The sequence below is a fragment of the Ambystoma mexicanum genome, chromosome 7p (genome assembly GCF_040938575.1).
Source record: "Ambystoma mexicanum isolate Mex_15411 chromosome 7p, UKY_AmexF1_1, whole genome shotgun sequence".
Taxonomy (NCBI): domain Eukaryota; kingdom Metazoa; phylum Chordata; class Amphibia; order Caudata; family Ambystomatidae; genus Ambystoma; species Ambystoma mexicanum.
In genome coordinates this window covers 476,856,054-476,873,658 of record NC_090939.1, presented here as the reverse complement: position 1 = coordinate 476,873,658, position 17,605 = coordinate 476,856,054, and the positions used below count along the sequence as shown (strand labels likewise).

The 17,605-nt window shown below is 46.4% G+C and overlaps 1 protein-coding gene across 1 annotated transcript in view; it reads right to left on the bottom strand.

Annotated features, from left to right (window-relative positions):
* Nucleotides 1-17,605, bottom strand: part of FUNDC1 (FUN14 domain containing 1) — a 534,940-nt gene that overhangs the window by 257,111 nt on the left and 260,224 nt on the right. The gene's annotated exons all lie outside the window — the stretch shown is intronic.

Genomic DNA, 17,605 nt, shown 5'->3' with positions numbered 1-17,605 from the left:
TTGCTGCAGACCAAACCTTGATAAATTATATATCACGCAACCAATTACTCAGTGTGGTGCGAGCCGATTTAGCCTCTGGTGCCTAATCCCTTGTCTACATTTAAAAATAGTGTCCGCATTCAAAGAGAAGGCAAAGAAGGAATCAGAATGAAGGGAGAAGGCAGCAGCACGTGAACAGACCATGCTGGAGAAGGCAGGCATTTCCAAATCGCCGTTCGTAAGCATTACCTACCGGCGTGGCGCAAGGCCAAACGAGACACAGCAGGCATCGTGGGAGAACCGTTAGGAAGCCGGCAGCAGCAGAGCTACCAGGTGACGCGGTTGTGCCAAGAAGCAGCAGTCTTACTAGCCGGTGAACGCAGGGCTGCAGGAGAGCTGGGAGAAGGTCTGAAGAGCAGGAAACGCTGGCCCAGAGGGGAAGCTTCACCGCAGCAACATGCCAACAGACACAGGCGAGTCTGCCTAGAGATATTGGGGATCCCGGGACATACAGACAGGCATGTAAGCAATTAAGAAACTGTTTTGAATACCGACCAAGTAGAATACAAAGACAGAACTTGAGCAATTCTCTATATATGAGACATCAATGTGGGGAAAGTTGGAACAAGTAATACCTGAAGCCAATGAAGTATAGGTGCAGTGAAGGAATAGAACTGTGCTATAATAAAAGACTGAACTCAGAAGAAGTCCTGGTGAAAGAAGCACATCAGGCAGTAAGCATTTGGGGCATGAGGGGGAAGGGAGATGCATGGCAGAGAAGTATACCAGGGGATCTGCAAGACCCCAGAAGGGGATTCCTGGCAGGGGAGTACACCAGGCAATCCATTTGTAATATAAAGCGGAATGAGGCATTGTGGGAAGATACCTGGCAGGAGAGTATACCAGGGGATCTAAGAACCAGATGCAAGCAAGCCCTGGCAGTCAAAATACCAGGCAAGTTTAAGTTAAATAAGCAAGTTAATATTGTGGAAAGATACCTGGCAGAAGAGTATACCAGGGGATCTGATGAACCTACTAAAGGATTCCTGGCAGGAGAGTATACCAGAAGTCCACTAAAGTCATAGAAAGAAACATACTTACTTTTGCAAAACACATGGTAACATAAGTATACTAGAGACTCTAAGAAAACAGGCAACTGGAAATGGTGAAATTGAACAAAGACCTTTTCCTGTCAAAATCAAAATACATGGTGGAAGGGTATAAGCAGGGATCTAAAGAGCTCACGGGAGGATTTCTGATGGACAAGTATATCAGGTGGTCCACTAAAATATCAAAGAGGTTCAAGAGAACCCTAAATGGAACACCTCATTGTGAATAAGACCCTTTTGGTTTGTGAACTTAGTGCAAAGAAACCTAGAAAGAGCCGACTGGTGTGGGACATATTGTTTGCACAGAAATTTCCTAATTTCATGAACCAGGTATAAGGAACCAAAGAAACTGTTGTTTTAAAGTGACACTTTTGACATCCTTAAGAAACTATTGTTTGAACAAGACACTTTTTGGCATCCTACCAGAGATATCCAGGGGAAGGGAACCACCCTTTGGATCCAAGGATTTCACCTTGGAAAATATTACTTTTTTTGTTGGATTTATCTACTTGCTTTAATTGTGAACACTTTTTGCCAAACCTAAGTCAGAAACATTTCCTTAAACCCTTAGTTGTTAATTTCCTAGTGTGAGGGTCAGATTAGTATGCTTTGGACACAAGGACAGTTTATATAATTTTGACGATGAGACACAGACTGATCTTTAATTTTAGTTTCCTAGGTAAGGGAACTTTCTTTAGAATAGAGACAGAGAGGCATTTATCCAAACTTTTTATTTTATTAAAAATGTCTGGCAATGAAAACATTACAAGTTTGTGTCTGCCTCTCATTTCTGACCCCCCACACTTTTTCATTTACAGTCTCTCTGTGGTACAGATATTTATCAACATAATCTCCTTAGACAGCCTCTGAGATGAGAGCATATAGCTCTTCAAGAATAATCTTGGGTTTCGTACTTTCTGTGGTCCTATATTTACAATATCTTCCCTTCAGGTACATGTCATCACTTGTAGACTCTTTCCTGTCTTTCCATTCAGGCTTTCCTGAGGTGGGTTTATCTTGACCCCTTTTTAGGCTTTCCTCATAACTTCTCTGTCTTATAGTGTCTCTACCTTTGTCTTGTTCATTCAAAAGTTATATATCCTCTTTCGCATTACATGTTTCTATGCTAGACGTTCTCCAATCCATTCAGAGGTTATAGGGTTTCTTCGCTTCCTCCAAGGGAACTTGTTTTCAGTCTGTTTGTTGACTACCTTAGTTGTTTAATCCCCTCGCTTATAGGCTTTTCAATTCTCTTCTTAACTGGTTTCTCTTTTGATATATATCGTCCTTAGGACGGGTCCGAGTTTCCCTCTTCACATAATAACCCACTTCCCTGACTAGGTTATTTGTTACTTGCTTACAATTTCAATTACAAAGTGCTAGAGTTACTTTCTTGCCCTTAGGACTGGGACAAACATCTCTTCTCATATAATAACCCTCTTCCCTGACCAGGTTATTGGTTAATTCTTACAACTCCAGTTACACAGTCTTGGCTTCGCTTTCTCGTCCCTAGGACTGGGACGAGTTTCAACGGATCTATAATGGTGCCCCGGTGGCCTCCTGCTTCTCCTGGTACTTCTCTCTATGCCGGGGACGGTGGCAGGGCTCGGCGCTCACTCGGGTGTGCTCTCTCATTCTTTTCGCACATCGGCTTCCCATTCCTGGTTCCTCGTCGGATTACTGCACTGCACTCAGGCTGGTGGTCGGAAGCTATCCACACTTCGCGTACCAGTGATCTCATGGCGTTTTTCGGGCATCCTGCCCACCATGCTGCACTTGTGATCATGCCACCACCGGATAGCTTGTTCCTCCTCTTTCCTTCCTCACGATGCTCTCCTCGCATCTGCACATGCCGGGCCACCAGCATCTCATACTGACGTTCTCTGCCTAATGTAAAGTCGCGTGTTCAGCGACTTGCCTTTTCTCCACCTCCACAAGAGGTAATGATGTCAGCGGACATCCCCTGGGCAAAGGGCTCTCCTCTTCCTCTCCAACTCATCCCAGTTAAATACACGTCTCTTGTGAAAGAGAGATCTTCCCTTTCTTTTACCATTGGGTTTCTTTTTGCATTGCCTTCAGCCAAAGGTAAAGATGCCACATTATGTGTTCTAACAGGTAGTGCCATGTAGGTGGCTATCCCTTTCCATGGATGAGCAGGTCTCAGCGGTGTGCAAGTCCGGCCACTTTAAGCTCCGGATTCTGCGAAAGGTTCTTCCTTTTATTCCTGTAGCATGTCAGACTACGGTGGTTGCAGCCTTGGTCCTTAGTATACTGGACAACTGCAACTCGCTGTACCTGGCTCAACCTGGTTACCTGATTAAGCGTCTCTAGTTACTCCAGAATGCGGCAGCCAGAGCTATCTGTCACCCTTCTTTTAGCGCCCACATGTCTCCATTTTAATGGCAGCTGCACTGGCCTCCAGTCGCAGACCGGATCCTCTTTAAGTTCACGTGAATGGTGCATCGAGCCTTCTATGGCTGTGGAGCCGAATACTTTCAAGTGAAATTTTTACGCTATGTGCCCAACCACTTCCTGCGCTCCCAGTCAGCTTTTTCTGGTAGCGGTCCCTCGTTATAGACTTGCCCGATCTGGAGGGCACGCCTTTTCGATGGCAGCAGCTGCAAAAGCCTGGAATGCTCTTCCCCCAGGTTTTGCAGGGAACTGCTGATCTTCTTGTCTTTCGCCGGCTACTAAAAACGACATTGTTCTGATTTCAGCTTTATTATCCAAATGGTCTGTCACACTATTAGCGCCAAGATGCCTTAGGGCGTACGTGCGCTCAACAAGTTCTGTTAACATAACATATGGTATATGTCCTAGGGAGTTCCTCAAACTAACGAGAGTCCTTGTCCCCAAAGGGGTGGGGGGGTCTCTCACAGTGAGGTCCCACTTGCCTTGAACACCAAGAAAGGTCTTGCAGAGCAAGCTCGCCTCCCTAGCCTCACAGTGGGATAAATGGGGGCTCCCCCCTGGAGAGAAGGGACTAATACCTGCAATTCGTCACAATACGTATACACATATTTAAAGATTTGTAATATACAATATCCTAACATCTCATTATACAAAATAACAAGACAATGTAAAGATCAGAAATAAACATGCATAAATGTAGAAATAAACATGCATAACAACTGAAACTTGTTAATGTCATAACAACTCAAAACAGTCCTCCATCCTGACTTGTCCAAATGGCCCTACCACTAGATTAAAAAAAGGAAACAAAAATTGAGAGAAAGTATTTTCACACTGGAGGTTGTCAATGCCTCATGGCTGACCCCATCTCCTGCAGATAATCTTTAAAGTCAAATATTTGTCCTAAAACAAGGTTTCAATGCTTGGGTCCATGGGGTACTCAACCTACCGCCCCCAGAATGCTGCATCTGAAGGTACCAACGTTCTCACTCAAGCTCTCTTGGCCTTTAGTGTTGGTACCAGTCCTCGTAACCTTCAGGGCACCCTAGCCCTTGTGTAGATCATTCACGGGTTTCTCCAACCCCTGAGCATCTCTTATCCGCTTGTGTCCCTTCCTCTTTATGGGATTATTCAATATGGTTCTCTTGGCTTTCGGAAATGGTATCAGTCCTTGTGTGCTTCGGGACACCTTAGCCTTTTATAGGCTATTTATGGGTTATTTAAACACACTTGTACAAGGATATTCTGCTCCCCCACAGCACTCAACAACCCGCCTTCCTTCTTCCTGGGCGGCCCGCCTACCTGTTCTCTTGCGACGCTTTAACCAGGGGGGATCGGTGACTCCGCTATCAGCGGCGTTCATCTCCGGCTTCTGCGTTATTGCCTCCGGTCACAGCGGCCTTCTTGGGGCTTCATCTCGCTTCCCTTCTGTGCTTCTCGGTAAGAGGGCTGAAGAGCTTTCGCCCCTGCTGTTCTAGGATTCAGCAGTGTTTCGCAAGCGTGTGTTTCACCACATCTTCTCTGTGCTCCCAGCTCGAGGAAGCTCTTGTTCCACGTGGGAGTGTCTGCTCTTCGCATCCTCTCCTCCCCTGCCGTTGGGATTAGTGTCAGGGAATCTCCCCCAGCTGAGGAGTTCAGTGTTTTTATAGGGGTCCGTTACAAAAAGTAACATGCTTCTGATTAGAAAATGTCTTGGTCTTGGCCATAGAGGTTCCCCTGAGAACCTGGGTCTGTTTGGTCATCATAATAAGAGTCCTGAGAGGGGTCTTGGAATGGCTGAAAGGTGTCTTGGAACACAGAGGCTGGAGTGCCTAGAGCAGATGTGCTAGGCTGTGGATCAAGATAAGACTTTTTGGCCAGGGGTGGCTGTGCTGGTGCCCCTGGCTGTAAGGCATCTTTAAGATTTGTCAATTGGTCAGGATTTCAATCCATGAAGTCTACGAAACAAGACATTCTCCTTATAATTTTACTCAATTGTTGCGGTGTATATTTGCATGTGGGCAGGAAACCTGACATGACAGGGGTGGCCTGGGAGGGAGTGACATCCTTGACAGGGGTGGCCTGGGAGGGAGTGACATCCTTGGGGTGCATGGCCCCTGCGAGGGTGTCCAAGGGAATGGAAAACCCGGTCTGTGTGTCCTTTGGGGCCAATGGTGTCGAAAAATGAGACTTTTTTGGCAACCTCGCCTTAAGCAGGGAAGCACCAATGTGTTTCTTAATTAGTTCTTCCATTTTCGGTGAAACAACTTTCGCAGCCTATTTGCTGGCGTGCGAAAGGAGGGCCTTTTTATGTGCTGTGTCCGAACTGACTTTCACTCTCAGTTTTGGGGAACTGTTGTGAGGCCAAAGCATGTGCAATGGCCCAGAGGACAGTGAAGAACCTGAGGCTATATCCCCGGACACCGCATGGGCCTTGACGCTCAACGGTACCGTCGAGAGTCTGCCGTGGGTTATGTTCTTTGTGTGTTTGTGCCCGTGTGTGCCTTGGCCGCTGGGTTTCATCTCCATCCAGAACCACCGGCCTGCTTCTTGTAGTTGGGGGCCCGCACTTGGGATTCCGACAAACCCCTCTGGCCCTCGGCGTTACTCAATGCCCCGGACACTGCCCTCGCTGGAGTCTTCTATCACGTCGATGGAGGCCTCGGCCTGCAGTGCGCGAGCCGCCCAGCATTTGGTTTGCCAATCCTTTAGGGTTTTAGGTCGAAAGAGTTCACAGTATTTACAATCCTTTTCGGCGTGATCCCTCGGAAGACAGTGGTTGCACACACAGGGAGTGTCCTTCCATGGGAATTTTCGGTGGCAGGAGGGGCAAAATTTAAATGGGGTTTTGTCCATTATATTTTAAAAGGGCAGATTGGCGAGAAAAGAAAAAAGGGGATGATGGAATAAGCATTCTCGAAAAGAGGTCAGTATGAAGAACCTCCCTTCTCTCTCCCTAATGTAATGGGCCAAAGCCCAAAGAGGCGTGTGAAGGCTGCGTCTGGTCGATCAGTCAGTCGTCGACGATGATAGTGTTCGTCGGTAGCCATCGAGCAGTCAAGCGGTTGTGCAGCAAGGTGTACAACAAAGGAAAGGAAGAAAATCTAGAAGTACAACTTTAGCTAATCAAAGGCATCTGCCTGGATGCAAACTCTGCATTTGGGACCAACTTCGATGGTGGAAAAAACAATCTGAGGGACCTCGATGCGTGAAGGACCGTGGGTACAGTACACGTCACACTAAACACGCCCTGTCGACGTCCGTTTGAGTTTTGAAAACAAATCTTGTAATACTCTGCGACTTCCGCTAGATGTCGGACTATTCAGAGCATGTGATCTAAGCAGATCCATAAGCTCCAGAAATAAACTTACCAGATCACAGAAAGTAACCCACATTTATAATAACAAGGTTAAATGGGAATTGGCACGGGGGAGCGAACTGTCAGAAGAACAATGGAGGAAGATCAGCACAAAAACAAGCAATAAATCCATGAACAATCGTCTCTGATACATTTCAAATGTTTACACCAGATGTCCTATTCTCCAGCCCACCTGCACAAACAGACCCCCTAAATGTATTAGATGTGGATATGACCCTGCTGATTTTCTGCATGACTCTCAGAGCTACCCTCAGATACGTCCTTTTGGGAATAATATAGAGATGGTTGTTTCTCAGATGCAGGGTACTCTCTAGAACTATGGTTCTTGTCCTTGGTCGAGCAGGGATCAAAGGCTGTAATGAATTTGGTGGCAATGGCACCAGTGGTTGCAAGATCCTTAATAGCCAGGGCGTGGGGGAAATGAATGGCTCCCTTGTTGCAGGAAAGGATAAACAGCATGAACATGTGCGAGAAGAGGGAAACTCAATATGCTACGACCCTTCCAGAAGGTAGCAGGCCACTAGATTACTAGACCCCCATTAGAATTTATATGAACAGCGATGGAGGGGGCCGGATTTGAATGCCTCCGTGGTGATCCCCTTTTTGGAAGGTGATGAAGTATTGTGTATAGTATGACCAGGGTATATTTCATGTATAGGATGTCGCATTGTCCAGTATACATTTACTGCTTATGTATGATTTGCTCTGTCGCTCTACACGGTCTCGACCTGCCTGAAGGGGTGGGGGAGAGCCAGGGGTGGGCGGGGTGTTGGGGATGAGGAGGGCGGGGGTCGTTTGGCTATGACAGGATAGTTTGTATTCCTGAAAGTAGAACTTGAAAATAAAGAAATAAAATTAAAAAAGTGGCAGCCTCTTAGCCTTTCTTGTCTAACTGGCACAATGACAACCTGGGATTGCCTTCAAGACTTTATCCTCTCCGACATCCACAGTATTAGGCATTACAGGCTGAGTCTGCTTCAAAATAGTCTCTTTACAAGCAACCAGTTCAACTTCCCCAACTTTATCTGCGCCTTCCTCCCAGCTATTAGCCCAACCAATCACCCAGAATCCTTGGTGCCACTCTTTTAGCTTCAGATAATACTCGTACACTTGTATCTTAGGCCTTTTCATTGTTATTGACTTCACAATGTAGCTGGATTGCTCTAAACTCTCAGAAAGGGTCAGCTTCACAATTAGCATGGGGTACCTCTTGGCTAAGGCAATTCTTGTTGTATTTATTTATTTATTCATTGTGCATTTGTTAAGTGCTTATACAACAAGTAGAATTTTGTTTCAAAGCGCCCACAAGGGCAACAGGGAGGGAACATGGGATTGAAACAAATTAATACACTGGAGGATAAAGGCGGACCTACTAGGCCTTGTGAGCATTCAGAACGCGCATGTGTAGAGAAGGAGAGGGGTAGAGGGAGTGGGGGTAAGTGCTGTAGTGCCTATGCTCGTGAATGAGCCGCAGGTGTAACTGACCAATGTAGAAAGTGCTAGAGAGGGAAGGCTGCAATAAGTCAGCAAGTGCATGCCTACAGTGGCGTAGGCCAATGGGTGCCAGGGCAAGTGCTGTGGGCGGGCAGATGTTGAAAGCGATTGGGTGTGGGAGGCCAGGGCCCCGGGGACACATGAGGGCCCTGGTCACCTATCTCAGCAACTGTCGGATTAGCAGGGGAGCAGAAAAGGGAAGGAGGAGAAGAAAAGGAAAGTCTTGAAGAGCTTCCGGAATTTGCTCTCTTCTTCTATCGTATCATGCAAGGAATGTCACTTTTATACAAAGTATAACATTCAGTCTCTTGATAAAAACTACAATTAGGCACACGTGACCACTCTTTGAGGTAGTTTTCAAGCTTTAAAGGGGTTTGTGCAATTGTATTCCAACAGAAGAAAAGGATAGAGTTCAGGCCTCCCTGGGGAATCACAATAAGTCACACACAGCCATTCTTTAATGTAGTTTTCCCCACTGTAAAGATTGTAACTCTGGTATCAAATGTTCTGAAATGGTTGCATCAGCGTTCCCTCTCCTTAATTATGGACATGCGACCACTCTTGGAACAATTATAGTGTTTAGAGGGTGGAACAACGGATATTAGTAGCTTTAGCTTCTTATGCCAGCAAGAAGCTTTTCACTTTATACGTGTGTGTTACAATTCCATTGTTCAAAGGATTTTCAATACAGCGATCAATTCTATTCGTTTAAGGTCTTACGCGAGTGGCTAAGGAGCTGGTTATGTTTGCAGACAAGGCTTGTGCAATGTTTTAGAACACTGTGCTTCATTCACCGGCTACTAAACACTTGCTCTGTGGGTTGCACTGCTTTCCCGACTTCTACTACGACTTCTACTGCTTCTGGATCGCTGGGCACCCACACCCTTCTCCTGAACAGGTGTCTCAGGTCCGACCACGTGTTTAGGGAGTCTCCTTTACTTCCGAGACCTTCGTCTTGACAACTCCGTCTTGCTTCAGTCTGCGGCACGCCAGCAGCTCAGCAACCACGGCAATTAGGCTCACATGGGGAAAAGCATTTCCCCTGCACGTCTTCTGCTGCGTAGCCGCTTCACTACAGCGTTTAATAGGAAAGGACTCTCTCAGAACATGCAGGGGAAATCTACTCTCTCAATGTTCTGGGCGTCCCTCTTATTCTCCCACTTCTGTTTGGTTTGCCAGACTCGTGCCTTCCTTCTGCTTCCACTGCTCCATCATGCAGTTCAGCTAACATTCCTGCTCCTTCCACGCCATCTTCTTGCCTGTACCTGAGCGGGCCTTTTATGCCTCCCAGGTTCCTTCAGATGTGTACCATTAGGCCCAATTGCCTGACTACTGCAATGGTTGTTAGGCTTAATTGTCTGACTGTTACAACTGCATGCCTCTTCAGCCCTCTTCCTCGTCTCAGTCCTTCTGGAACTTGGTATTTCCTTCGACAAAGTTAGTTTTTTCAACATTTAAATTAGTTTCCAGGGTAGATTTAATTCCCTTATAGTTATTAAGAGATGGGCTATGAGAATGAGCTGTTATAGAGGAATGTAGTTTATTGAAGAAAACATTTCCATATTCATTGTACCCTTAGCATTAAAGGGGTAGTCCAGCTAAAAATGTTATTTAAAAAATATATAGGCAACATTTAAAAAAAAATACTAGCACTTTTTTTTAAAAACTTCCTATGTAAAATTTTGAGCTATTCAAGCTCAAAATTCGCAAAAACAAGCACATGGGTGCATCCATTTTGTGAAATGGATGCCCGCCTGTGCTGGCTTTTGCTTTTGCGGCACTAATGAAGGAAAAGCCAGCCAGCTGTAGTAAACAAAAGCTACCGCTGGGTGGCTTTTCCTTCATTGATGCTGTACGCGAAGGACGGGGACCGGAGACCAGAGCAGGAAAGCTGCAGCTGAATCTCGGTAAGTGCTATTTATTTATTTTTTAAAATAAGCACTAGCTGCGTTTTTTTTTCTAAGTTTTCTGGGCTGGAGGAGCCCGGAAAACTTAGAAATAAAACCACAGCTTTAAAAACGTATTTATGTTTGCGGTCGCTTTTGAAGCTACCGCACACATAAACACAACGTTATTGTGTTTGAAAATGCTGCGGTTTCAAACACAACCGCGTTGTGTTTCTGCCTGCTGTGGCTATCACTTTGGGTCTCCGGTGCTCCCCCAGGGGAGCACCGGAGACCCAAAGTGAAAGCCAAGGCAGGCAGAAACACAACGCAGTTGTGTTTACATGCCGCAGTGTTTCTGCCTACAGCCGATTTCCCATTTGGGGCTCTCGGGCTCCCCACGGGGGGCCCGAGAACCCCAAATGGGAAATGCTAAATGCTGCAGTGTTTCTGCCTAAATCTGATTTCCCATTTGGGGCTCTCGGGCTCCCCACGGGGGGCCCAAGAGCCCCAAATGGGAAATGCTAAATGCTGCAGTGTTTCTGCCTAAATCTGCTTTCTCATTTGGGGCTCTCGGGCTCCCCGTGGGGAGCCCGAGAGCCCCAAATGGGAAAGCAGAGTTAGGCAGAAACACAACCGCGTTGCGTTTCTGCCTGCCTTGGCTTTCACTTTGGGTCTCCGGTGCTCCCATGGGGGAGCACCGGAGACCCAAAGTGATAGCCACAGCAGGCAGAAACACAACGCGGTTGTCTTTGAAAACGCTGCGGTTTTTCTTCTCCGAGTTTCTCAGGATCCTCCGAGCCGGAGAACCGCAGCGTTTTCAAACACAATAACGTTGTATTTATGTGTGCAGTAGCTTCAAAAGCGACCGCAAACATAAATACAACGTTTTTAAAGCTGCAGCCCGGAAAACTTAGAAAAAAAAACGCAGCTAGTGCTTATTTTTAAAAAAAAAATAAATAGCACTTACCGAGATTCAGCTGCAGCTTTCCTGCTCTGGTGTCCGGTCCCCGTCCTCCGCGTACAGCACCAATGAAGGAAAAGCCACCCAGCGGTAGCTTTTGTTTACTACAGCTGGCTGGCTTTTCCTTCATTAGTGCTGCAAAAGCAAAAGCCAGCACAGGCGGGCATCCATTTCACAAAATGGATGCGCCCATGTGCTTGCTTTCGCGAATTTTGAGCTTGAATAGCTCCAAATTTTACATAGGAAGTTTAAAAAAAAAAAAAAGTGCTAGTTTTTTTTTTAAAATGTTGCCTATCTATTTTTTAAATAACATTTTTTGCTGGACTACCCCTTTAAGGAATGTGTTTTGTTTGGGATAACCAAAAAGATCTTTCTTTTGGTAGTTTGTTCAAATTTTACAATCTTAGGGTTCATAGGACTAGATAAGGTTTAGGAACATTAAAATGATAATAAGCCATTACCTCTTTATGTATCTTGGGAAGATTCTTCCTTCCAGAGGAAAAATACTGTGTCTCATCCCACGGAATCTCCTCACCACCGTAAGCCTCGTCTCCTCCCAGGTGACCCTATTGCAGTACACCACCCCCAGGGTTGGGATCAGGAAGTGTCTGCCTTCCCCTGGTCACCTGGCCACCAGGGTTTCAGTGCAGGATCTGTAGGATTCTTCACAGGACTTATATAAAATCAAGAAGAACTTTGAATCGGAGAAGGAAAATAAGGGTGGACGGAGGTCAGACCGGGTATGGATAAAAGATGGGAGACCTTAAGATAATAACCTGGAATGTCAGGGGATTAAACAGTTACTTGAAGAGGAAAAAGAGCATAATGTACTTAAGGAGACAAAAAAAAAAGATATCGCCCTACTACAGGAAACCCATCTCACAAAAGAGAAGCAGGAGGTAATAAAGAAGAAATGGAAGGGGACCACTGTAGCTGTAGGGGCGACATATTCGGCTTACGCTAGAGGGGTAATTACCTGGGTGGCTCCGCATGTCCCCTTCCAGCTATTGCAGTCCATAGAGGAGGCTGACGGGAGGATGGTAGTGATGCAGGGATTGTTGGAAAATAGAGAATTGTGTGTCATCAACACATACGCCCCAAACCAAGATACAGTGGCCTATTTTAAGACTTTATATAACAAAATCAGCCCGTACGTGGGGGGAGGGCGGTTGTATGAGGTGGGGATTTTAACTGCACATTAGACCCCAGGATGGATAGATCAGACGGGAAATTGGACAAACCTACCCCCGCAGCCAAAACTTTGAGGACCCTACTCGGGGACTTTAGGCTCGAAGATATATGGAGGTTACACAACCCACAAGATACAGTATTCGCATTATTCGGCCCGACATCATTTATACACACGGTTAGACTACATGTTCGCTTCTCCTGAGATGACGGGCGAGATAGTGAGATCTGAATATAAAGCAAGGGTCCTCTCTGACCACTCGCCAGTGGTCTTGGAATGGCAATATCTGCCCCCTAGAGCTAGGATCCCCACGTGGCGGCTCAAAGCCGAAGCATTGAAAGATACAATGTTTGGAGGAGACCTGAGGAAGGAAATCATAGAATATTTTGAAAATAACACTGGAAGTGTAGAATCGGCAGGTACCCTATTGGAGGCATTTAAAGTGGTGATGAGAGGCGCGGCTACAGCAAAATCTAAAGGGCTTCAAGGGGGCATACTGCAAGAGCTCCAGAGGGCAGAAGCGAAACTAGAGGCAGTCATGCGCAGAGGAGATGACTCCCTGGCAGATGCTGAAACCATAAGTAAATTACAACAAGAATGTGGAGGGCACCGGGAGAGATTATGTAACTTGAATTACAGGAAATACATAGAGAGGCAGCACGCGGGAGGAGACAAGACGGGGAGGTTGCTAGCGTGGTTGTATAAAAATGAGACACCCAGACCAACGATCACAGCAATACAGGGGGAGAGTGGACAAATACTCGATATCCAAGAGGGCGTGAATGGAGGGTTCCTAGAGTTCTATAAACAACTATATGGAGAGGTAGAAGGGGGAGAGTGGAGTGAGATGGTTGAAATACTGGCAGATATTGGCCTACCTAAATTGAGTGCCGAGGAGAGGGAGACCCTGGATGCTCTAATTACATTGGAGGAACTAGAAGCGGTGATCAGCAGTTGCCCACTAGTAAAGCCCCGGGAGCGGATGGACTCCCCAGTGAGTTTTACAAAACATACAAGATGGAAGTGCTCCCCCCGTTGCTGGCAATGGTAAATGAAGCATTCGAAACAGGGACATTGCCAGAATCCTTGAGAGAGGCGATCATCATCCCGCTTATCAAGCCCAATAAGCCGAGCATGGATTGCGGGTCGTACAGACCGCTAGCCATGCTGAACCAGGACAGCAAAATACTAACACGGCTGTGTTGGCAAACAGACTAAGACAGGTCATAAGTAGACTTATACACCCTGATCAGACAGGATATGTCCCGCATAGAAGTATATCCGACAACCTCAGAAGGCTACACCGTGTCATAGAACAAACAGAAGGCGAGTCGCACGAAGTGGCAATTGTTTCTTTAGATGTGGTGAAGGCCTTCGATTCAGTCAAATGGCCTTGGCTGATGGCAGCCCTGAAAGAGTATGGAATAGGGCCCGGATACCTGAAGTGGGTGAAACTATTGTATAGCATGCCACTAGCCAGGGTCAAGATGGAGGCAATCATTTCAGAGAGGTGGCAACTTAGTAGGGGCACTAGACTGGGTTGCCCCTGGTCTCCGATGCTGTACATTCTTGCACTGGAACCCTTAGCCATATACCTGAAACAACAATACGAGGAGGTGGGAATCTTTACGAAAAGGTGGGCCACACTTAATATCATTATATGCCGATGATATGTTATTATATTTAAGATACTCTGAGGAAAACCTGCAATACATCTTAGAAGTGATGGAGCGATTTGCGTTGCTCTCTGGCATTGCAGTGAATCCTAAGAAGTCATGCATATACCCCCTAGGGAAATTTAAAGGGATTCCACGGGAACACCTACCAATATTACAAATACCCTGGGAGACCAGAACCTTTAGATACCTGCGGATTGATATCTATCAAACGGTAGAGGCTGAATATAAACATAACACAGAGAAGGTGGTGGCAAATTTTGGGAACAGCATGGGATTCTGGGCAAAGCTCCCCCTAGCCATGGTAAGAAGGGTGGCGCTGTTGAAGATAGTCGTACTACCGAGGCCGTTGCACTTTTTTGGGAATATACCATACATGATTCCCAAGCGATTCTTTGTTAAACTTCAGAGTATTTGCAGAGGCTTCATCTGGCATAACATCAAGAACAGAAAAGCCCTGTGGAAGCTGCAAAATATGTATGACAAGGGGGGTATAAAACTGCCCAACTTTGAGATCTATTATTTGACTAGTCAACTACAATTTGTGGCTAAGTGGCTAACTGAAGACTCCACATCGGAGTCCAGATTGCTGAGGTATGAATGTGTCCCGTTCTTCTTGAGAGAATGGATATGGCTGCCCAAATCAGAGCTAGAAGGGAGCCTGGGGATGTTGAAGCTGATATGGAAGATGTGGCGTAAGGCTTGCCAGGCCATGGAGAACCTGACCCCGTGTTCTCCACAAGTGCCGCTAGTGGCATTGACTGGAGGGGACGAACAACTGAGGAAGATGATCCGTAAGCATTGGGAACCGGTTGGTATTGCGACAATGGGAGATATATGGCAAGAGGGGAAGATAATGGAATTTACTGCACTGGTAGCAGATACAGGCCTACACCTAGGACAGCATATCACCTACACTAGATTGGTACAGCGGGTGAGAGATACATGGTCTGAAATAGTGCTGGAAGACCAACCCGATACCGCCATAGAAACTATTTATGTTGCAGAGGGGGGACATGAGGTTTCCCGAATCTATGAAGTACTGATGTCCAGGGTGGGAAAGGAAGTGACCCAGCTGAGACGGGAATGGGAAGAGGAAGCAGGATTACCCATGGATGACGGGTTGTGGGAGAGGGTTCAGGAGGTATCATAAAAAAGTATCCAGGAACATGAGGCTGCAACAAATCCAGCTATACGTAACCCACAGAGCGTATATGACCCCCCCCCCAGAGGATTGCTCAATTAAAGAGAGCATAAATACAAACATGTCCCAAATGTGGGGAAGTGAACGTTCCATATGTTTTGTGAATGGTACATATGTTTTGGGCATGCCTGGAAATCAGACAATTTTGGAATGAAATAGCCCACCGATTGACTAAGAAAGGGATCATACTAGACGTGGAATCAGTGTGGGCATGCATGGTGGGGGTTTTCCTAGGCCGAGGAAACTGAAACACGTAAGCAAACTTAAGGACTTGGCATATATACTTGCCAAGTGCTGAATTGCCATGGGTTAGAAAGCAGGTAATAGACCAAAGGTAGAGGTTTGGTGGGTGGATCTCCAAAATGGGCGGAGGCGGAAACGGCGGTCTGGAGCGAAGCAGCCAATAGGGGAGAGGAGGAGGAAGCTGAAACCTTGGTGGCCTGGAGACACCTAGTAGCCACACTGACTGGGTCTACCCAAGCCTGCTCAAGTGACCAGGATTCCACCAGAAACCCAGAAGGGGAAGTACCCCTAGAAGATACCAAGGCGGAGGGCGATGTGGAGTAGGCTCGAGTTGGGGGGAGGGGAACGGGTAAAGCAGTGGATTGATTGATGCTGCATATATAACTGTATGACAAGCACTGATGGGTTTAGTTTGGTGGTGGTTCTTTTTTTGGTTTTGTTGATTGGATGTTGTAAAATAATAAAAAATATTTAAAAAATAAATTTGAAAAAACTTTGAATCGGAGAAAGACTATTATCGAGGGAGGAGAACCACTATACAGAGGCAAGCCTCCACGAAATCGATGCTTTGGAGGGGCGGAGCAGAGCAGGGCCGCAGAGCCTGTGGCAGCAAGGTGGGCGAGCAAAGCGATTGCCGTACGCCTGAGGTTTAGCGTTCTAGCCAACTGGGAAGCTGAAGTCAGGGGAGAGGCCGAGAGGGCAAAACAATTGTCTCATTTGGTGGCACAACCACAAAGAAGCTGTGGTGGGCCACCAGGCCAGCATGCCGAGACAGGACCGACTGACGGAGCCTGGGTCCCCGAGCTCCACACACGTCAGACCATAGATACCGAGCCAAGTAGCAATGGGGAGAGCCGATGAGGTTACAGAGCCTGAGAAACTCGACAGACATTGAGTGAAGGCGACGAGAGCAGACCAGGTTACTGGAGTATGAGAAACCAGAGCGTGCAAACACCCCATGAGAGGGGGACTGAGAAAAGCTATTAAGGTTACGGGAGCCTGAGAAACCAGAGTGTGCAAATACCCTGTGAAGATGGAGTGAGAAGCTGAGTGTAGTCCGCTGTGGAAGCGTGCTTTGCTGCTGCACAACGTACGTCTGCAAATTTGGCTTTGCTTCTGTGAGGACTTTTTGCCTGAAACCCCATAATACCCCGTCCCTGGAGCAGAGTAAAAAGCTAAGTGTAGTCAGCTGTAGTCGACGAAAGCCAGAGTGTTGGCGGGTAACTTTGTACATTCTGCCCTCCCCTGCTTGTCATCAGTAACCAATCAACTTTTTGTCTAGATTGTATTTGCATGTCTAGCCATGTACGGATATGCATTACACAGTAAAATAGCCCCTAATGCTAATGACCCTGGGTGTTGCTAGCGTCCAACGGCAGTGCAGCAGGAAGCAGTATGAGAAGTACCAATACTTGCCAAAGGTCTTCGGAAACTACCCACTTGGCATTTAATTCACACCTGCCTTCACAAGTTGAAGTGGAAAAATCGCTCTTAGTTGGTGACAAGTCACAGTTGGAGGGCTCTGGTGTATTGACGGCTCCAAACAGGGAGTCTCGTTTCTTAACGGTGATGATAAAGGGCTGCTGGACATTGTTGATAAAATGACCCCTAATGAGTCTTCTGTGGGCCATTCCATGTTGGAAAGAGAGGAGGAGATGCGTCTTTCCAGATCTCGTTCTCCTTATGCTTTGGATAGTTCCAAGATATTTGAGCCTCCTGCCTTTTCTCATCAACCCTCCCCCTCGATTTTGGTTTCTCCTAAATTAATTCCTAATTTGCAGACGTCGACTCAAGAGTCTCCTTCTGCTTCTGCTTTGTTTGCACTGAACTTCATTCTTAACTCCTTGGTGAAATGATATGAGAACATAAACCAAGATTCTGAAGCTCAAAAGACAACACTAGACACCATTTTAGCAATACATACCTTTCTGTAAGGTTATACCTATGCGAAAACCAATAACTCACTATGTCGTAAATTTTACTTTTTCTTTGGACTCAGAAGTCTCCTTTAGTACGCAAAGAATGCCTTAATATAGACATTAAGTAACATTAACAATAAACGCAGAGTTACTGGAGCCCTCCGTGCAAATAATA